This window comes from Macrotis lagotis, chromosome 6, assembly GCF_037893015.1.
Source record: "Macrotis lagotis isolate mMagLag1 chromosome 6, bilby.v1.9.chrom.fasta, whole genome shotgun sequence".
Classification (NCBI taxonomy): domain Eukaryota; kingdom Metazoa; phylum Chordata; class Mammalia; order Peramelemorphia; family Peramelidae; genus Macrotis; species Macrotis lagotis.
This window is the reverse complement of record NC_133663.1, coordinates 104,873,326-104,896,595: the sequence shown is the minus strand read 5'-3', so window position 1 is coordinate 104,896,595 and position 23,270 is coordinate 104,873,326. Positions and strand designations below refer to the sequence as shown.

Sequence of the window (23,270 nt, the reverse complement as noted above, 5' to 3'; positions counted from 1 at the left end):
TCATACAAAATGAGAAACTAAGTATGGACTTCAATTAATATCAGCTCATCCCTCTCTTTAGCCCTCTCCTTAACCCTCTCTATCATTTCAGATACCAGTTACACAATCTTGTTGCCCTTGTACTCATTCCACTCAACTCACAATGCAATTGATTACCAAGTCTTGTCAGCTCTATCTCTAGAAAATATCTCAGATCCATATTCTTCTCTCTAATCAGAGAATAACCACTTCTTTCAGGCTGCTATCCATTCTAACCTGGACCACAGTAACAGCCTACTAATTCATATCCTTCATCCTAATTATCTTCCCAGACCAATTCATATGCCACACACTTCCTAAATAGATATACATTAACTGCAAGTCTAAAATCGTATTGTTACTCTATTCAACACATTTCCATTAACTGTCTTTATAAGCTCAAATATTCTTTCAACTTTATCAAATTATTTTTGATTTCTATTTTTGTAAATTTTATAATGTTAACATGTATTAACACAGTATTCATTACATAAATAAATACACAGATACTGAGTGTGTAGATGAATTTTTTTTAATGATGGGTACAGTCTTCTCCCTGGGCCTCTAAGACCCATCATCTATTTGTTAAATTCTTCCTATAGCAACAACTTTGAATCTATTGAAGCCAGTTACAGTCACTCCTCTCTACTCATAACTCTCTTAAACTTCACCATGCTGATGTTTTATATATAGAAGGTTAGCTCCTTGGCAGAATATGCCTTCACTTTTTTCCCTAGAACTTAACATAATGCCTATCATATAGTAACCACTTTATAAATTCCTGTTGACTAGATTTGATTCTTTTGAACACTTAGGAACCATACTACTAGCCAATACTGCTTCATAATATACAATAGTGAAATATTCATATTCCAAATAGTTTGTGAAATGTATAATAAAAAACTTTAATGATCTTTGAAATCTTAATGAAATATATACTGTTCTGTGGTGATAGTAGTGATCAAAATGACCACAAAATTGGAAAGCTTCTAATTGTTACAATTTCCCTTTTTTGGTTTGTTTGTTTTTCCATTGCCCTTTGTATGGGTTAAGGGGAGCATAGGATTATTCCCTTTGAGTCAGGAAGAATTGATTTTAAATTCTGCATTTGATTTACTGGAGAAGAAATCCTGGGCAGGTCATTTATGATCACAGACTCAGATCTGAAAGAGGACTTACACATTATCTAATCCAATCCCCTTGATTTGCAGTCACACAGTTGATAAGTGGCTGAACTAGGATTTGAGCCATGTTATTCCCATTCCAATCTACCTGAATCTGTAACACACCCTGACAGAAAGATAGGACGTCAAACTAGCACCATGTTTTTGCCCAACATCTCCCCTCAGAGAGGCCACAATTACAAATCTAAGGGTCTTGAAAATAGCAACACCTAAACAATAGCCCCATGAAATCTCTTTTCATCCTGGGAAGCAATATTTTGGAGATGCAGCATGACAAGTATTCCTGAAGGTTCTACTGCTCCTGACACTGACAGAAGACAGAAATTTCTTGCCACCAAATGATTTAACTTTAGAAACAGATAATTTTTGTCAGTGGCAATGGCATAAAGAAGAGTCATTAACATCTGCTTTGCCCCTGTACCCTAAGGACCATGAAAACAGTTCCATCTGACTTGCTGTTGAAACTTTCCATGTGAATTGTTCATCACATTAAAATGTGGCAAATTTTTCTATTTGTATCCTCAATAATTAGCACAATGCTTTTAAAAACTTCACTCATGGGGCTGCTAGGTGGCGTAGTGGATAAAGCACCGGCCTTGGAGTCAGGAGTACCTGGGTTCAAATCCGGTCTCACACACTTAATAATTACCTAGCTGTATGGCCTTAGACAAGCCACTTAACCCTGTTTGCCTTGCAGAAACTACAATACATTGCTTACATATTTATATTCTTTGAACCTCAGTTTCCCATCTGTAAAATTGGAATATTATTGCTATTTCAAAGTTTTTTGAGAATGAAATGGGAAAACTTATAAAATACTTTATACTTTAATAGTTTAATAAGAATTCATATCTATAATGAGTAACAATAGGATGGTAATAGGTGTTAATTGTATAAGGGGTAGAAAGAGTTAATTCCAACCAGATCATGTGAAAGATGTAAATGGCAACTCTAGACTGAAGTTCATAAACCTGGAGCTTGGGTGCAGGGATATCTTAATTTTTAACCAGCCAATAGTCTTAAAAAACTTCTAATGAAAGAGCAGAATTTTTTTGTAGACATTTTCATCAGTTGGGGGAGCTAGGGACTTGCTCTGAATCCATACTACTGTTCCTGAAAAGAAAAGAGAGGGTAAATAGGGCCAAACAGGAAACAAGGGCTGGCAAAGGTTGATCTAATTAGCCACGGGTGTTTTAGCAGGCAATCTTTTAAGCAAGCTCCAGGAAACAAAGAGAAGGATAACGAAAAGGTTCTGGGCCATGAAGACCTTTTTCAAAGGAAAAGGAGGGTATGCATATATCTTTATATGTACATATATATATATATATATACATATATGTATATATATATACATATATGTGTGTGTATGTGTGTGTATGTGTGTTATATGTTGTTAAAGGCTGTTAAAGGGCCCTTTGAATTTGTCCTTTTGAAATGTCATATTTTCTAGAAACACTGGATTCAGGAGTTTCTGAATGTGTCAAGGACAAACTCTCTGACAAAATTTGTTGTTTGTTCCCCAAGTTAGAGTCTCTGTGTATCCTTGGAAGACTAGTCTGACTTATATATTAGCTGATAGAACATCTGGAACTTTGACTCAGTTGTACATAGAAACAAAATGTACAGGTTTCACTTCCTCCTGATCTTTACTCAACTCAGAAAACACCATGCTATCTGAGTAGGTAACTTTAAATCTTTCTTTCCCTTGTATATTTTTCTATAGAAGTAATTATGTAGAACCTCAGTGATACCATACAATATACAATTGAAGTCAGGGTCAGTATCTGCCTTCAAACACATTAAGCCAATGAGAATTTGACTGATCCTGTTGGAAAAGAAAATATGATTACTTGGGGGGGGGTCATGAAGTCATTAAGAAGAGGGGGGTAAAAAAGAGATTAAGCTCAATTTTTTTCACATTTAGTTATTGATTTTTCTCAGCACCACTTTTTGCCCAACATCTCCCCTCAGAACACCATCTGGGAGCAGAAGAATTGAGAAATATTGATAATAATCCCTGTTTAAACTTTCATTTTCACAAAGAAATAGTAGGGAAGTTAGTTTATATTGGAATGATCTGATACTTCTAAAGTTCTATAAGTGACTTCCACTTGTACTAAAACAGTGTCCACACAGTAGATGATTTTCATGATTTGCATCCCAAATACCACCCCAAAATTCATCTCCTAGAGAACAATGCTATTGTCATAACCCTTTCAAACACACTTTGCTTGCCATCTCCTATAACAAATTTATGGGCAGCAATATGCAACAGTTACACAAAATAGGCAGCATAGATTGAAGTTCAAACTTCACAAAAGAAGGTAATATTCATGATGATGAGTTCACACATCCATATGAGAGTATTTGACTATTTTTTTCAGTTCTGTCCTTTAAAATGAAATCTTCTATCTAACCATCCATCTATAGGACTATCTATGTGTCTATGTTTCTATGAACCTATGAACCTATGGATCTATGGATCTATGCATCTATCTATCTATATTTCGTACTTTCACAATCATTTGTTATTCAATTGCTTCTTTCTGACTCTTCACAACCCAATTAGGGATTTTCTTAGCAAAGATTCTTAGCAAAGTGTGGTTTTGTCATTTCCATTTCCATCTAATTTTACAGAGGAAGACTATGAGTCAAACATGCTTAAGTGACTTACCCAAGGTCACTCAGGAAGTAATTCCCCTTGGTCATATAAGAACTCAAATCATTCTGTTTTTATATCTGGCACTCTCTTTACTAATATCACCTAGCTTCCTGATTCTGTTTTTCAATCCATGCTTTTTAAGGATTGATATTATTCCAAGGAAATATGTAAAAGTTGCAGCTTTTTAAATGGTAGCTTCACTGACAGCTATAATATATGCATGTAAAATATATACATATGTATCATACATTTGCATATTTGTCATATATTTGAAAATATATGTATTTATACAATTACATATGCATGCATGTGAACATATATAATGAATATTCCTAATATACATATAAATATGTGTATATATGTAAAATATTTGGACAATAATATCACAATCCTAGAAAGTTAAAAAAAAAACAAACCAAAAACTGGAGGCAGGTAGGTGATGCAGTGGAAAAAGAGCTAGTCCTGGAGTCAGTAGGACCTGAGATCAAATCTGACCTCACTTAATAATTACCTTAGACACTTACCTTATAGTTACAATTACCTTAGACACTAATAATAACCCAGACACTTAATAATTACCTAGCTATGTGACCCTGGGTAAGTCACTTTACCCCATTGTGTTAACAACAACAAAAAAACCTCATTAATTATATTAATAGATTGCCCTAATGCCATTGTGCATAGTGCCCACAAAAACAAGAAATAAAAAAAAGGTAGAAGAAAACAGCCAAGAACAATACTTACATAGACGGAGAAAGCTAAGATCTACAGCCTATGAAAACAAATGAATAAAGCAGAGAATAAAATAAATGAGCAATGAAATAAACTTCACACTTCAGAGCCATATCTTGGTAATGGAGGCCAACTTGATAGTTTGAGGACACAGCATGATTAGAATTTTTTATAGTTCTTAAATGGTAAACAAATTTATATTGAAAGTACCCTGATCAGAAACTCACATGGCATCATCACCAAGCCTTTATTTAATGTTTATTATTCACTTGGAACTGCTTAGTTCTATTTTGAAATGCATATATCCCAGTTTGAGACTCTTCCATATGCACATATGTATCAAAAGGTTTGGTGATTGGAAGGGCCAGCTGTTTTATTGGAGACAAGAGACAAGATTAAGCTGTTCTAGCAACATAACCTACCATTTACCAGCAAGTGATATCTAAATGGTTGCTTTTTAGGTAAGTCAGCAGCTATATTCTAAAGTAAAGGACAACCCAGACACAACTTATGTATCTTAACCCAAATAATCAAAATTATTGAAAGATAATTTGGCATGTAATTGCTGGCTTCCAGTCACATGGAAAGATTTCAGAAACAGCTGGTGTAGATTTGTTTCTTAGTGTTGCGGGTAGAGGACATGTTCCTCTGGGCCTAAGGGGTCCCTGATTCTAGAAACACTTTCATTTATTTAAAATTTAATAGAATTTTAAAATTTTAAAAATATTAGATAGTCAATTGATTATCCATTATATTCGCTGCTCTTTGATGTCAATGGCATTTTGTCCCATCCCTCTAATCTGAAAAGTATGTATATATTTTTAAAGATGTCACCTGTATTGTGAGCACACAGATATGAATACAAACATCAAGAAAGAAGGTCTTCAAAAAGAGTAGCAGTACAAGGAAAAGTCTTCTGGCCTAGTCTTTTATATCATTGAGGTCACATCTTCTTTCATAGGATCCAGCATGCTATTTGGTATCTGTTTGCAATTTCTATACTTTGTGGGAATCGTGGTGGTGGTGGGATGGTCAAAGACCAAGCTTAATTTTTAAATTTACACTGAGATAGTGAAAAAAGCATTGATGTTATGGATAAAGAATCAGAATTCTTCTTTTAAAACTTGCCATTTATATATATGACCTGAACCAAGTTATTCAGTCTTCCTAGTTCTAAAGTTTTCTCATCTGAAAAACGAGAAGGGTGGCCAAGATATCCTCAGAAGTTTCTTCTAGTTTTTAACCCATTTCCTCCTTATCTTTCAATAATAATTTTGATATATAGATAGGAGAACCTCATTTAGAAGAGAATGTAAAATGACATTTCATTCTGTCAAATCAAAATTTTTTGTTTCTTTAATAATTTAAAAAATAATATTCACAATGATACTGTAATGACTTGCTATTTCTTTATCCAGCTCATTTCACAGATGAGGAAACTGAGGTAAATAACTTCCCCGAGGTCACATAGTATTCTGAAGGCATATTTGAAGTGAATCTTCTTGGTCCAGGTCTGATGGTCTTTCCACTGTGCCACCTAATCACTTGTGCAATCTTTTTAATACTAATATTCTTTTAGTTTTGCTATATTTTATTCAAACATTAAATACAACCTCCTCCAACTAATTAAAGATTAATATAGCAGAAAGGACAGAGAAGAATGAAGTAAGGAAAGGAAGAAGAAAAGAAGGAAGGAAGGAAGTATGGAAGGAAGAAGGAGAAAGGAAAGAAGACAGAAAAAGAATAAGCATTTATTTATTCAATGCCAACTATGTGTCACTCAGAGTGCTAACAAAATGTTTTACAATTACTATCTGATTTTACTGGCAACTGAAAATAAATTGAGATAATTGATAAGATCAGAAGCCATATTGCTGAGAGGTGAGGAATAGAAGTTGAGACCATTAGTGTAGAAAGCTTTTGTTTAGAAGTTTATCTAAGAAAAAGAATATAAAAGGTCATAAATTGAGGGGACAGTAAGAATTAGTCAAGTTCATTGTTTCCTTTGGTCTGTTATTTGAAAATAAATGATGGCAAGAATTAGTATATTCGAAGATAGTATGAAAAAACCACAACACAACTTAATAGATGGAGAGAGAGAGAGAGACAGAGAGACAGAGACAGAGAGACAGAGAGACAGAGAGACAGAGGCAGAGAGAAAGAGAGAGAGAGAGAGAGAGACAGAGACACAGAGACACAGAGACACAGAGAGACAGAGACACAGAGACACAGAGACACAGAGAGACACAGAGAGAGTTTAACAGAACAGTCACCTGGAGATTAGAAGAGTGGTAAAGATTGAGGACACAGAAGAATTTCCTTTAGCATTGTGAAAAGTCATTACATTACCATTGCCTAAAGGAGGAAAAAGTGGAGGATCATTTCAAAGGTATTGAGATGAAGAAAAGGGAGTTTATGGTGAAAGACTTGTTAGTTTGTTGTTGCTGTTGTTGTGGATTTTTCAATAAAACAAAAGGCAACATCTTTCGCTGACAGATAGGGGAAAGGAGGTATAGGACCCTTTCTCTAAAGGAGAGGCTCTAGAAATTTCTTCCAGAATCATAGACACACTCTAAATCAAAAATGCTCTCTTTGAATTTGCCATGAAAATATTTTTAAATGATGATAAATGCTTAATTAATTTATAATTTAGTGCCACAACAATCAAACTATTAAGAGTGTATTTTATAGACCAGGACAAAATAACAAAATTCATTTCAAAATATAAAAGGTTTGTAATCACAAAGGGAACAAATGAAGAATAAGTGGGAAAAGGGGGAATCGAATTTTTATTCCTCAAAAATAAATAGAAATAGCTCAATTATTGCTAGACTAAAAAGGAACAACTGAACAAGGGATAGAGATGTCACACAATAATATTGATGATGTGAAAGTAGAAATATTTTTGTGAACAAACAATGCAAATGGACAAAGGATAGAAACTATTAATTGAAAAAATATTATATCTGTTCAATAAAATTCAAATATCCAGCTATAAAAGGAATTAAACACACCAATTATACAAAAACCAAAGGTATTTATAATAGCAAAGGTCATTCCAAAAAGGATACAGGATGAAAGTATGTGAGTAAGTAGTTCTCAGAAGAAAAATTGTAAGCTGTTGGTTAACATATGAATAATGAATTCAAATCTCTACTATTAAGGAGAATACAAATTAAACAATTATTTTCCCCACACATATGATAGATTTACCAAAATAACAAGATGGGGGAAAATGAGCTGTAGGGACTCTCAGAAGACAACCACCTGATAAATTATTGACATATCTGTTAATTTTTCCAATAAGTCTAGAAAAATAACATTAAATTAGGTAAAAAAGTAATATTTATATACCTTTCAACCTGTATATTACTATGCTAAGATAGGTATCCAAACTTGGTTAAAGAGAGGGGAAAAGGTTTCAAATATAGCTTAAACATACATAGCAGCACTTTTGTTGAGACAAATTAGCTGGTAACAAAGTGTTCTATTGGAAAATTGCTAAAGAAAGAGTAATATATGAATGCTATGAAATATTATTATAACATAAGAAATAATAATCACTGAGAATTAAGAGAAGATGCATTTGATGTATTTAAATTAGCCTCTCTAAGATGCACTGCTTATACCTCTACAAGTCTTTATCTACTATACCCCTGTGACAGGTCCCTTAACCCCACCCATTCCCTGCTTTGTAGTGCCCGTCTGTTTGTGGTCTTTCCTTCCCCACATCTCCATCCATCCATCCACATTTGCCCCCTTGGGGCACAAGAGATCTTTTTTTCTTGTATTCATATTATCAGCACTTAAGCATGTTACTTGGCCCATAGGAAGTGATTAATAAATACTTATTGACTGAAAGGTTGACTGATTGAATTGATGCAGAATTATGAGAGGAAAATCAGACTAGGGATATACAATGATTATTACTGTAAAGAAGGAAAGATCAATGAGACTAATCTGTTTAAATTTCTAGAGTTTTTCCTATGAGTAGAAATGTATCTCTTTTTATTGAAAAGGTAAGGATCTTTGGTTCTGGAATAATTCATGTACTATCATTCATGGTTGATGAGTCTATTAATTTTCCTTATACCCCCCCCCACATTTCCACAAGGAAAGTCTTATTCAATAAATTAAGGGTAAGATTTTTTTTCCTGGAAATGGCTGTGATAGTGAAGTAAAAAAGATCAATATGATTAGCAAATTGATAGGACCATGGTAACCCTTAATAAATTTTAATCAATTGATTGAAATGTATTTTAAGTGTGCTCCTAGGATTCATGTATAAAAAACTTAGTTTGGTATTTTAAATATCTACCTCCTAGAAGTGTTGTCCATATCCTTTCAAGAAAACAACTAGATGCTTCAATAGATAGAGTTCTGGATATAGATTTAGGAAGACCCGAGTTCAAATTGTGCTTCAATATTTAATAATGTTTTTGTCCTTCATTTTTGAAGAAGATCATAACATTAGGGAGGTGATTCCATGACAAGCATATGAATTGGATTTGAGTGAGGGGAAGGCTGTGTTAAGTCACCAGCCTTACTTTCTCTGGGTGCAGTGGCCAGATATGAATTAGGATGACTGGAGATGGCCCTGGATGCAAGGCAATCAGGGTTAAGTGACTTGCCTAAGGTCACACAGCTAGTAAGTGGCAAGTGTCTGAAGCCAGTTTCCAGCTCCCAGCCTCCTGAATCCAATGGGGTCAGTGATCTATCCACTGCACCACCTACCAGATCTTACTTCAAACATTTGCTAACTGTGACCCTGTAAATCACTTAACCTTTGTTTGTTCATCTCTAAAAATTGGGATAAAGTACCTACCTCCTAGGATTGTTGAAAGGATCAAATGAGATGAAGATTACCAAATGCTTATCCTAGTGACCAGTATATGTAAGTGTTAACTCTTATTATTTTTGCTGAGTAAACAAATGTAAATGTAATACCTAATGGTGACTCAATCATTTGTTTATCTCTGGAGGGGCAACTAGGTGGCCCAGTGGATAGAGCACTGGCCCTGGAATCAGGAGGACAAGAGTTTGAATCCAGGCTCAGATACTCAACTCTTACTAGCTGTATGATCTTAATCCTGATGGCCTCCCATGCTTTTACAGTCATCCTGATTCATATCTGGCCACTGGATCCAGATAGTTCTGGAGAAGAAAGTGAGATTGGTGATTTAACACAGCAATCCCTCACTCAAACTAAATTCATGTATTTGTCATGGCATGACCTCCATGAGGTTGTGGTCTTCTACAAAAATGAAGGACAAATAAAGAAAAGGAAAAGAAAACATCATCTCTACACAAAGGAAACTTGAAAATATGGCCTTGAAGCATTCTTTAGGGGAGAGGGTTTTGAATTCAAAGAGAAAGTACTAGAACTCATTTCCCAACTCTGACACTCACTAACTATGTGACCATCTATAAATCACTTGACCTTTTTGGTCCTCAATTTCTTTAACTATAAATGAGAAAATTGAAATAGGAAGGCTTTAAGGCCCCTTCTAATTTGAAATATGTGATCCTCTGAAATGTAACTGAGAAGTAACTGGAACTGTATTGTTGAACAAAAGGTATAAATAAAAACATGTGTGTGTGTAAACATGTACATATATATCCATCATTCTATAAAAAAGGTATGAATATTATGGAATACCATTGTTTTATAAGAAACCAAAAATGGTCAGACTCTAGAGAAGCATGGAAAGACTTACGGGATCTGATGCTGAGCTAAGGGAACAGAACCAAGAGAACAATGTATGCATTTACAATAACATTGTGAGATGTTCAATTCCAATGGGTGCAGATTCTCTCAGTAGTCCAGAGAGCTAGGACAACCCTATTAGACCGGCTACAGACAATGCTATCCCCATCCAGAGCAAGAAAAAATTAAAAACAAAACAAAACAAAATCCCTCAGAATCTGAGACACACTACATTCACTTTTTTAAAAAATAAAAATATCTCTTATGTATTTCTTTCCCTTAATCCTAATTCTTCATATCAAAAATGGCTAACCTGTGAAGGGGTTTAACAAAAATATTAAGTACAATTTTAACCTGACTGTTTGCTGCTGAGGGGAGGGGTGGCAAGAGAGGGTGGAAGGGAATTTTTTAACTTAGACATATGCATAGGCATAGCATTTAGACATATGCATAGCATAAAAAAATAAAAATATTTTTAAACAGGTATAGGCATGAATGATAGGTTTATGGTGAGTAGAAAAGACTGAGGGAGAAGGCAATAATAAAGATGACTTAACAATTTTCTTTTCTTGAATAGATTCAATGGTAAACCTAAGAGGGAGAAGCCACAGAAACAAATATACATAGAGGCACATTATTGTAAATTTATATTCACATGTAGAGATGTGTGGGTCATAAGTAGAATACTAAGTTCTGGACATTATTTTTCATGTCCATTCAGGAGAAAGTACATCAAATTTCCACTTCTCACTGTGTTATTGGCTTAACTACTGACAAATTCTCTATTGAAATTAGTCTACAGTTTATGCTCTTGAATAGTCTTTCTCACATGGGTTCAGTCTTTCCCTTCTTCCTTTAGTCTAAATTAGAGAAAACCACGGGTCATTTTTCTTCTTGATACTTTAGACAAAATTGCTTCAATAGTGATGCACTATTTTTTAATAACCATTGCTATAGCAATTCAATTATAAATAGAAACAGACAGCATTTAAACAATGTATTGCCCTAGACATCATAGGAAGATAGTCAAACTATCAAGGAGACCAGGGCAGCAATTAGCATAATAATGATGTTCTAAAAACAAATAGCTTTAAAAGATTTGAGAATTGTTCAATAGAATGACCAGATAGGAATCCAGAGGACTTCTCTCCAGACAAGGGAAGTGATGGATTCAAGTTGAAGAAGTTGATATGCATTTTTGAAATTGGCCAATGTAGGAATTTGTTTTGCTCTGTTTATACCTATTTGTCACATATTTTTTTTTATTTTTTTCTTTTTATATGGAGAGGGAAGGAGGAGGAAGATAAAGATAAATGTCAGACAAATTTAAAAGAAAAAATGAATTTAAAAAGATGAGGTATAAACCTTCCATGGGGTTTGCAGACAGTCTTTTTTTTTTGTGATCTGGAAAAGCAGGAGAGAACTTTTAATTCGATGTCACTATTTTCAACTGTTGCAACTTTTTGTTTCATCTTCAACTTGTCTGCTTTTCTGACACATGGCTGTCTCCTCCTTTATAATTTTTATAATTCTTGTGTTTGAAACTTCTTTTCTGTATCCTAAAGTTGTTTTATAGCTCCTTCTTCAAGACTGTAATCTCAAAGCAAATAATGCTCTTCACAAATAATGGTCTCCTCAGAATTTTCATTCAGAGTCTATCATCACAGTGCTTATTAATAGTCTTTATTCTGTGGGAAAATTCACAAAAATCTCTGTGATCTCATGAAAGGATTAGCATCAGTATGGAAAGTCTCAGTGATCTTGGGTATAGCTAGCTTTAGCTGTCAATAGCTAGCATTTACAGAGAGCTTTAAGGTTTGTGAAACTTTTTACCAATGATATCTTTTTTTTTATCCTGACACCCAGAATGATTAAATAACTTGTCCAGTTTCACATATCTAGTGAGTGTGTAACTCAAGTAACCTGGACCTATAAATATATACTTCCATGATCAGGAGGAGAGCAACAAGAATAGTATAGATTGGGCTCAATATTTTGGAACCTGGGATATTGAATCTAGAGAACATTTTAGGGGAAAAGGGTTCTATCCCTATCATCATTGTTTTTATTATAATGTGTTTTGGAAATGCTTGTTTTGTTCTATGTATTGAAATTTTAAATAAACAGAAAACAAAAAAAAAGTTTAGCACAGAGAATGATAGTTAGATTGTTCAGGTTGGCCCCAGATAACTGATGGTCAGTGAGAAGAAGTAGATAGGTAGATTTAGGATAAATGTAAAAAAAAAAATCTTAATAGAGTCATCTAAAAGTGTAATGAGCTGCCTTGGAAAGTAGTGGTTTTCGGGAATGGAATGGAGTTCTTCAAGCAGACTTTGCCAAATCCTGCTGGGACTTCCCTAATTGATAAATGGTAAAAACATATGAACAGTTTTCAAAGAAATTAAAGCTATATATAATCATAAGAAAAAATGCTCCAAATCATTATTGATTAGAGAAATGCAAATCAAAATAACAGTGAATGATACCTCACATATCAGACTGGCCAAGATGAAAAAAAAGGAATATTATCAATGTTGGAGAGTTTGTGGGGGGGTTTGGGATATTGATGCATTGTTGGCGGAGTTGTGAACAGATCCAACCTTTCTGGAAGGCAATATGGAACAATGCCCAAAGAGCAATAAAACTGTTCATATTCTTTGACTCAGAAATTCCAATTCTAGATCTATATCCACAAGAAATTATAAAAAAGGAAGAGTCCTACATGTTCCAAAATATTCATAGCAGCTCTTTTTGTAGTGGCAAAGAATTGGAAAGTGAGGGGATGTCCATCAATTGGGAAATGGCTAAACAAGTTATTGTACATGAATGCTGTGGAATACTATTGTTCTATAAGAAAGAAAGAATGGTTGGACTCTAGAGTCACAGAATCTGATGCTGAGCAAAGGGGGATAGAACCAAAAGAACAAGGTACATATCAACAAAAACATTGTGAGATGAACAACCTTGATAGAAGCAGCTTCTCTCAGCAGTTCAGAGACTCAGGATAACTGTATTTGACTGGTTATGGACTATATTATCCCCTTCCAAAGGAAGAAAAACAAAACAAAATAACAATTTTAACCCTTCAGAATCTGATGAACACTTTATAAAACTCATCTCTTTATAAATTTATCTCTTATGCACTATATTATCCCCATCCAAAGGAAGAAAAACAAAAAAAAAATACCAACCCTTCAGAATCTGATGAACACTTTATAAAAATTATCTCTTTATAAATTTTTCTCTTATAAAAAGGTATCTCTTTCCCTTAATCCTAATTCCTCATACTGAAAATAACTAATTTGTAAACATGTTTATCAAAGATATGTATGCACAATACTAACCTGACTACCATTGAGGGGAGGGGATTGGGAAGGGAAGTTGGAGGGAAATCGTGTAACTTCAAAATATACACGTGAATATGGGTGAAAATAATATATAAAAACCTTGCTGGGATATTGTAGAAAACATTTTTGTTCATTGAGGGGACTATGCAATATTTACTCAAGTATGTTTTTGAGACTAAGCATTAATCAATCAATAATTATTTACAATGTGCTTACTATGTGTCAGCAACTGAGAATAAAAAAAGACAAAAAATAAAATAATTCTTTTCCACTTCTGAAATTCTTTGCTTGACTGTTTAAAATAATGGTGATAGGCTGTGGAGCTCTAAGTTTAAAGTTCAAAAAATGAAGCTTATAATCCTATCTATTCTACTACACTAATCTATACAGTGCCAGTGGAGTCACTGAAGCTTTCCAGGCCTCAGTTTCCTCATCTGTAAAAGCAGAGGATTGAATTAGGTCATATCTGTAATTCCGTCCAGCTTTAAATCTTTGATTGTATGATTTGTTGGAATCAAACTTAAATACATCAAATTCACCAATTCAGATTGAACTTGACCTAGAAGGAATAGCAGCCTATATTAGTGGGTGGGGGGAATCAATGTTTAAAGACATTTGTAAAGAAATGAAGCATAACTGATCACCACAAAGTTAGTCAGATGAGATAGTTCTAAGTTCCAGTAGTTTATGCCTTTGAGAATCAAGAGTGGATGGAGGGTGTAAAAAAGAAACCTCAAGAACAAATCTCTTAAAAAAGCAAATTCATTGACTATTTCAACACTCTCACTCCTCTGACCCTCTCCTCAACATCACAGATTTTGCTTTTGTTTTTGGTGATATTTTATTTATTCTAGTGTGAAATACCAACATTTTTTTTTATTTTCTGGGAAGTTAATCATGCCTCTATGAGATGCACCTTCTTAGCAACTATCCTACACTGAGCCAGCCTTCAGCTAGTCTAGAAGCTTAACTGGTCACTGAGCCTAATGATATCCTGCCTGATGGTTATAAATCAATTATTTTGAGAAAATGAAGTGCAAATTCAGAAAAATAAGGATCTGAATTTAGTTAGAAATCCTCTCAATGCAATCTTGTTCATATTAGCTTTAAAAACATGTTCCAAACCTTAGTGGTTGCTACTTTTTTAAAAAAATCACTCCATTGGCTTAGACCTGAACTATCTCTCCTTTGGTTTTTGGAGAAGCGGGATCTTTGTCTCCATCAGTTCTGGTTCTGATCCCATTGGCTTCAGGTCCAATCTACTCTCCTCAAAGTTACCCATATGCTGTCTTGGATGGAAGTCCTGGAATTTCTTCGCAAAAATTCTCTGAATTGCCCTTTTCTATGATTTGGAAAAGAATTCTGTTTTCAGTCCCCATGAGATGACTTCTTTATTCACAGCTTCTTTGTTCCTCTTCCCAATGATGCACTATTAGGGTCAGTTTCCATTTTATACACAATTCCATGTCATTGAAATAAAGTTAATAAAAAAAATTGATTCAAATCTGGAAGGGAACTTGAGATCACCTAGTGCAAGCTCTTTGTTTTACAAATGAGGAAACTGAGACCAATGCCGATTAATGTTATGGCCAAGGTCACCCAGGTAAGCAAAGTTCAGAGATGGAATTTGAATTCAACTGTTCTTACACTTGATCTATTTGAAATATTGTTAAAAATCTTTCTTCAGTCCCTATAATTATTCTTGGAGTCTTAAAAGTTCCAATTTAGATTTTATCATTTACATTTTATCATATCCATTCATTTTCCTAATCTTTACTCTATGTTTGTGTGTTTGTTCTGTGTGTGTGTGTGTGTGTGTGTGTGTGTGTGTGTGTGTGTGTGTAAGTAATTGATTTAAGGAAAGGAGAAGGAGAATTGGGAAAGAAAACATTCATTTTTGCATACCTTGATAACATTTTTTGATAAATTTTATTTCTAGAAAAATTTCTATCTTGACCTTTCTTAATTTTTCTTTTTCTATTAGTACAGTTAGATAAGCATCCAAACTTGGTAGTGTTTAAGTCAATGCTTCAGTATCTACAAGGAAAAAAGAAAAGGGAGATATTAAAGGTTAGTATAGGCAAAAATTTTAAACTTTGATCATCATCATTGTCTACATAGGAAGGACATTCATAAGGATTAAAGTCTATGAAAGCCCAATGCAGAACCAGTCAATGTGTTAGGCTTGCTTCTCAATGGGATCAACATGTGATTTATTAACCCACACTTATTATTTCTCTTTTCTGTAATCTTTAATAGCAAAACCTTGTTTATCGAGAAATACTCAGAGAGCAGCTGCAAACAATTTGCCTTTATTGATTTAACTGCTAACTCAGACTGACTGCTTCTGGGCAACTTGAGTGAGAATTTCTTGTTGCTTCCACGCCCACTCTCTTGAGTGTCTCCTATCTATTGAACTGGAAGTCAATCTGTACTCCCCTGCCACTCAAATCTCTGGTGACTAATCACTTATTCACCACAACCCACATCCACTCTCTTCATTGCCCCCACACACAGTGTTTATCTTAAGTTTCTTGAGCACTTGTTTTTACAGAAATCCTCCCTTTCCACATTTCTATCCTTTTTTGTTATCTTTTCTGTAAACCCACAAATGTTTGGAAATTTCAGCTAAGTGGGTACAGCCTTTTATGATATCTCTGATGCCACCCTCCTCCAGGGATTGCCACAGTGTCTGGCACATTTGCTAAATTATTTTTCAGTTGTATCTGATTCTTCATGACCCCATTTGAGGTTTTCTTGGCAAAAATATTGGAGTACTTTGCATTTTCCTTCTCCAGCTTGTTTTACAGAGGAGGAAACTGAGACAAACAATGTTAAATGACTTGCCTAGGGTCACATAGCTAGTAAATGTCTAAGCCTCAACAGAACTCAAGTTTTCCCCGCCTCCAGGTACAGTGATTAATCTGCCTGCCCCTATCTGGAGCAAAGTAGATACTTAATACATATTTATTTACAGACTGATGCTCTTTTTAATTCACCTCCTTTTTTGATCAGATTTATTGGTTCAGATACTTTCTTGGAAAAAATACTAGCTAATATAGTTCTCAGGCATAAGACCTTGGTTAATAATTGAAACTTCATTTTCAGAATTGGTACCTATTCTCATCCTTGGTATGCTTGTTGTTTCATTTTGTATTATTGAATCTGTCTGCATTATAAATAACCTGAGGATAATTGTTCTCATTACTTCTGTAGTTTCTCACTACTCATTATACTGTCTGATGGGAACTGTCAAATTGTCTTGCAAATGATGATTTCTTGGCTCCTTTTTAATTATTATTTTAAAAAAGTCTTGATTCACCAATGTGTTTCCCTAGAATAGCAATCTCTTCTCCCTAGATTGGAGTCAAATCTCTTCACCTCTTTAAGTCATCTATAAACTTCAGTTTATCTATAAAATAAAGGAGTTAGACTAAATGATCTATCTCAATAAATTTCTTTCCAGCTCTAAACAATTGGAGGTGTCTGTAATTAACAGGCCTCTGGGCTAAGATGTTCTTTAAAATAACAGCCATCAAGAGTGTCAGTCCATAGTCTTTATTAATAGCATTTTTATCTAGAGAATTAAAAAAGAGACGATATCAGATTCCTTAGTCTTTTGAGTTAGAATGAAATAGAATTACAGTTTGAAGAATATTCACTTATTTTTAATACATTGTGCTATTTAAATAGTTATAATTTTACCTTGAGTGTATGTGGTATGTAGATCTATGATCATCCAAAGGTATGTCTATTAGAGAATCAAATCATAGTAATCATTTTCTGAATAATCCTGCAACAAAAAAAATTATAATTCTTTCTCAGACTTTTAATATAGCAGTCACTCACTATATTACTGAGATTTGGCATAACCCAAAATCTTAGAGAGCCGTATCATTGTATTTTAATGATTATTGGCCTTCATACTCAGAGGACCAAAATATTAACACTATGTTGGAGTCAAGATATAGTGTGTCTGATTGTGACTGATCAGATGAATAGGGACTTGGGAGATTCTACTGCAGGTCAGACACAAAGAGTTCACATTAACATTTGTAGTATAAGAGACCTCTAAATTTGGGAACATATCCTTTTAGCTACCTCAATTCTGCTTCATTCACAGAGCACAGGACCTTGCTTGATGCAGGCATATCTTGCTTGGCAGTCCTTTGCCAGCGTCTCCCATGTAATTGTAATGATGTTGTATATAAATACTACTATATCTTTGAGGAAATAAAGCTAATTCTCATCTTAAGTAATGGATATGTATTTATTTATTCTTTATAGTAACACATATGTATTTATTTTAGTGTGTTTATTTATTTATTATAGTGACTAATATCTTCAAAATGTCATAAATGACAGATTATGGTATTTTCATTGTTTGCTGACAATTTTTTAAGTGTTTGACTTGGTAGAACAAAACCTCATCTTAAAGGATCTGTCCCATTGAAGATTTTAATTTGTCAAAGTCATTCAATATTTGTTGAAAGATATTAAAACAGGAATAGATAACTTGATGAACATTATTGTAAATCAAGAAATACTATAGGGGAATATACACTTATTAAAATGCTTCTATTTTCAGAAAGAAGGTTTGGAGCAGAATTCAACTGGAAAAGGGATCCCTTAGAAATGATGAAATTCAGGGGCAGCTAGGTGGCGCAGTGGATAAAGCACCAGCCCTGGAGTCAGGACTACCAGGGTTCAAATCTGGTCTCAAACACTTAATAAATACCTAGCTGTGCGGCCTTGGGCAAGCCACTTAACCCATTTTGCCTTGCAAAAACCTAAAATAAAATGATGAAGTTCTGCAGTTGTCCCTTGCAGGTGTTGGGCTGATTACATTAAGCCCTAGAACAATGTAGTGCCTCTTAAATGAGATCACAGTCATTCAAAAATGCTACAGACATTTAGTAATCATCAAGTAGATGACTAATGAAGATTATCCAGAATAAAATTTACAGTTAGATAGATGTTGTATATTTATATGGACAAGCTTGGCACAGAAGTAGATAGGAAGGGGGAAATAATGTAAATTAACAAAGCAGTTTTTGTTCTTCTAATCCTAATTATGAACCCCAACTTTACCTGAAGCAGAGGCCTATGTTTTTAAAATCAAGGAGGCCCCAAACCATTAATGACTGGTACTTTAAGTGGCATTATTAAACAAGCTTTTAATCTGACTAATTACATTATCTTCCAGCCTACCTTTCTTCATTTTTTCTACAAAACCATTGCAAAAATTATAATAAATTACATTTTTGTTGTTCAGTCATGTCTGGCCTTTCATGATTCTGTGAATCATATCACCCCAATAATAAGCATGAGGTTTCCTTGGCAAAGATATTGGAGTGGATTTGCCTCCCTCAATACTTAAAGTACTTTTGATTAGATTAGTAAGGTTCTGGGTAAATGTCTTCCTCACATCATAGCCAAGAGATCTACCTAGATGCCAAGGCAAAGAAAGTTTAAATGATTTGGCCAGGGTCATACAGCTAGTCAGTGTCTGAGGCTGGATTCAAAACCATTTTTTTCTGATTCTAGTCCCAGTGCTCTTTCCAATAAGCCACCTACCTGCCTCTAAAGCTATATAGTATTTATTTCCTCTTACCTACCAGTGTAATAATTGAGGGATTTTGCTTTGTTTTGTTTTATTAAATAAGCTTTGTCTGCCCTGTTATTGATGAAGCCCAGTTGTCTCTTTTTTAATCATGTTTCTTTTTTTAGATATTCACTATACTATTTCTAATATTACAGTCTAGAATTTTAGAGGGAATTAAATTCATCCTCACTGAATTATAAATATTTTTCAGATTCTATTCCTTCCAAAATCATCCAAAACTAGGACATTTGCCCTTCTCAAGTCTTATAGTGCTTCTGTCTTTCTCCATAATATTTCAAAGCTCACTGACAGTGGATCAGCAATCATAACTGCAAGTCCTTTCTGTTAGCTGAGGATATATTTCACCTAGCCTCATGACTCAAATTCATCAAAGAAACCAGTTATTCTGTAGCCTTCTTTTTATTAGGAATCTACTTCCTAGTAGCTAGTTTTGTTACATCCAGTTTATTAGCTTAGAATTTTGAAGCAAAATTGGGATTCTTCAGCCTTGCTACCTCTAGCATTAGCTGTTATCTCTGTCACATAGAACAAGGTCCTCTTCCTTTTCTGTTGCTCTTCTTTTCTTCAAGATAGTTATATAATGAAACAAAGTAACTAAAACCTGTCTCTGTTGTCCTTAGTTTTCCTTGAGAAACTCAGTTTACCTTAAGTTTTAGCAATCTGATTCTATTCTTATTATATCATAACAAGCTTATGAAATCTTTCTCTATAATTTGATCTAACTTCCAACTATTGTATCAAACATATTTTAAAAAAAAACTAATTTCTTTAGTGAGTTTTCTGTGATCCAAATCAGTGCCTTCAGGTAACTATGTCTATTCCTTTTAATTGGAATTATTTCTGTGTTTTTAGATGTATTCTTTAGTCTTTCCTGTTCTTCCTGGGATGTTTCTTTTTGCCTATGTTTATTTCTCCTGTCTATCTGTCTGTCTATGTCTCAAAACTTCAAGTTGCATGCATATATATATATATATATATATATATATATATATATATAACCTATATAGATGTATATGTTGATATGATCTTTATGGGAATTGAACCTGTGAACTTGGCATTATTACCACTCTATAAGCAACTGAACTAATTAGCTCAAATCTGATCTCAGATATTTGACACTTACTAGTGGTGTGACCTTGGGCAAGTCACTCACTCAAATCCAATACATGTGCTTGTCATAGCATCAGTTCCCTGATGACATATATTTATATGTATATGCACATACATATGCCAATTTATTTAATTACTTCTTCATCTCTATCACAAACTCTACAAAGGAGTGGTCAGTTGCACCATGAACCTTCCCATCATTTTTGCCTTTCAACAGCCTATGCTTCCCTTCTAGTGAGAAGGAGATCTGGAATAGAATCTCCCCTTGTGGATTCCTCCATCTTTTGACATTTATGAAATTATCATTAAATAAAGCAAAGGAGTTACTAACTGCTCTTATTTCAGTAGTGAGAGTTCCAGCAGATACCTAGATAACTGAAGACACTCATCACAGCAATATCTTGCCCCTATTCCAGTATTATGATTTATTTCCCAAACTCATTTATTTTTGTCTCCTTCTAGGTATCTGTGGGATAGAGTCATTTCTCTTTCTCCCTCCACTGATCTTCACTCAAATGGTCTCTATCATGTTTTCTCCCCTCTGGGTCTTAGATTTTCTCACGTGAGTATTTGTACTTAATATAAAATGATTTTCCTCCCCTTTTCTTATCTTTTTTCTTTCCATTTGTATATATATATATACACACACATATATATATATATATGTATATATATATTCATTCAAAGCAACATTCCATCTATAAGCCTCATCCCATTAAGTCTCACCAATTTTCTTCCATATACTAATATACTAGGACTTCTAATTGTACTTTTTTTATTCATTGCCTAAATTTTGATTTCACTGTATATAGTTGAATACATGCATTTGTGTATCTCCTTTTTTTTCCAAAAATTTTGTTCCCCTTCAGCTCCCAGGTATCTCAATCACTATTAGGTTTCATCTGACTGACAAACTAGCTTTCTGAATATATGCAGTCAGTTTTCTGTCTCCCTCATCACTTAAAGCACTTTTGATTAGATTAGAAAGGCTCTGGGTAAATTTCTTCCTAACAGCATTTGTTACTGAAATCTATGCATGGCCAAAAGACTGTCATTTATCTATTTTAATTTATTGGTTCAAAATTCCATTTCTAGGCATGATTTTTCTGGCCAGTTTTCCCTCCTAGATCAACTCTTCTCTTATTTATCCCTTGCTTTGATATGAAGAAAACACTACCTGTATTCCTTTGGTCTTCATTTTCATCTTTGGCAATTCTAAATTCCATCTGGAAGCATATGGACCTATGTGATTCACTAGAAGTGGGCAGTAGTCATATGTTTTGAAAAGTCTTGGAAGGTTCTATTATATCTTTGATATCCACCCAAGGGAAAAAAAAAACAGATCTCTCTATTTTTATTATCAATAGGTCTCAGTACTTCTAAGCAAGAAGAAATTAACCATTGCTCATCTTCTCTTTGTTCTTTTACCCTTACTTTATGATCTCTCAGTTGGCTATACCTGTAGATCTACTTAATCATTCCTTGAGTATCTAGCTTCCAATTATTTAAGAATTTATTTATAGTTATGTTCAATCTATACTGAACTTCTATTTCTCTTCTATCCAATGTTCTTGTCCACTGTAACTTCCTGATAACGAGGCTTCCCTTCTAAACATCAGATATTCCTTTCTAGCTCTGTATCTAGCTGTCTGTCTGACTGGATAACTGGCTGTCTGGCTATCAGTCTGCCTGCCTGTTTGTCTGTGTCTTTCTATCTATCTTTCTATCTATCTATCTATCTATCTATCTATCTATCTATCTATCAATCTATCTATCATCTATCTGTCTGTTTGTCTGTCTCGCTAACTGGCTGTCTGACTGTTTGTCTGACTGGCTGCTGGCTGACTGATTGTCTGCCTTCCTGCTTGTTTATGTCTCTGTGTGTGTGTATGTGTGTGTATGTCTATCTACCTATCTACCTGTATATTTAGTGATCTAGCTAGCCATCAAGTGTTCATATACATATTATGCACATAGATGTATATATGTATACATATAATATATCCCACATACATGTACATGTACACTTATGAATAATTGCGTATACAAGCATAAGTGTGACCTACACCTGCAACAACTGTGCAAATAAGCTATATCACTTTGTTGGACTCTTCTTTTTTAAAAAAATCTCCTTAGAGATGCTGCTAAATGCTCCCCTCTACCTCCCCAAAAAGTTGTAATCATAAAGAGACAGTAAAGGTCAGGCCTAGTGCAGACCCTGTACCCAGCACACTGAATATAAAATAGTAGAGAAAAGATTTAACTCCATATTTTAAAAACATCATGTATCCCCGCTAAAGATTCCAGCTCTGGTTGGTAGGAAACCTTGCTGAATTAAGACAATTTTTTTTTATTGCATATAAATAAAGAATCACATCTAGGATGGAAAATGTCCAGTACATCTCTTGTGCCACTCACTGGCTCTAGAGCAATGAAAATCTTTCTCAATAAGCTTCCTGCCCCCTGCTTTACTCAGGAGCCCATTAAGTGGACTGCCCCAAAGGGAGTCAGAGTCACTGAGGGTGAAGAAGATGCCACAGAAAACTGTGGAAAAATCTAGCTATGAAATGTATAAAACAGAGGTAACTCCTGGTTCTGGGATCCACATTTCTTCTCCATCCCCAAGGCCTACAATAGCTTGGTCACTGAGTAAAAGGGAGCTAGGAAGGAATCTACCTGATCTCCCTGGTGTCAGGGAGGGCCCCTCAGTCTCTTTTTCTCTTTAAAGATAGAATTTAGAATCCATAAGGTGGATCTGTTGACTCCATCCTTCTTCTCATGTTGGATATCTAACTTGGGTACCAGGGTGGTCTTCTGAGCTAATGGAGACGATCAGATTCCCCACCCTGTGGAGAGCTGGTGATGGGGTGACTTAACTGCTGCC

At 34.4% G+C, this 23,270-nt stretch overlaps 1 long non-coding RNA gene across 1 annotated transcript in view; it reads left to right on the top strand.

Annotated features, from left to right (window-relative positions):
- Positions 1 to 2,404: 2,404 nt before the first annotated feature.
- The window catches only part of LOC141491776 (uncharacterized), a 52,678-nt gene continuing 31,812 nt past the window's right edge, over positions 2,405 to 23,270 (top strand). The window contains exons 1-2 of the long non-coding RNA XR_012469757.1: positions 2,405 to 2,490; positions 20,849 to 20,948. This is a non-coding gene — a long non-coding RNA (uncharacterized LOC141491776). The remainder of the gene's footprint in view (positions 2,491 to 20,848; positions 20,949 to 23,270) is intronic.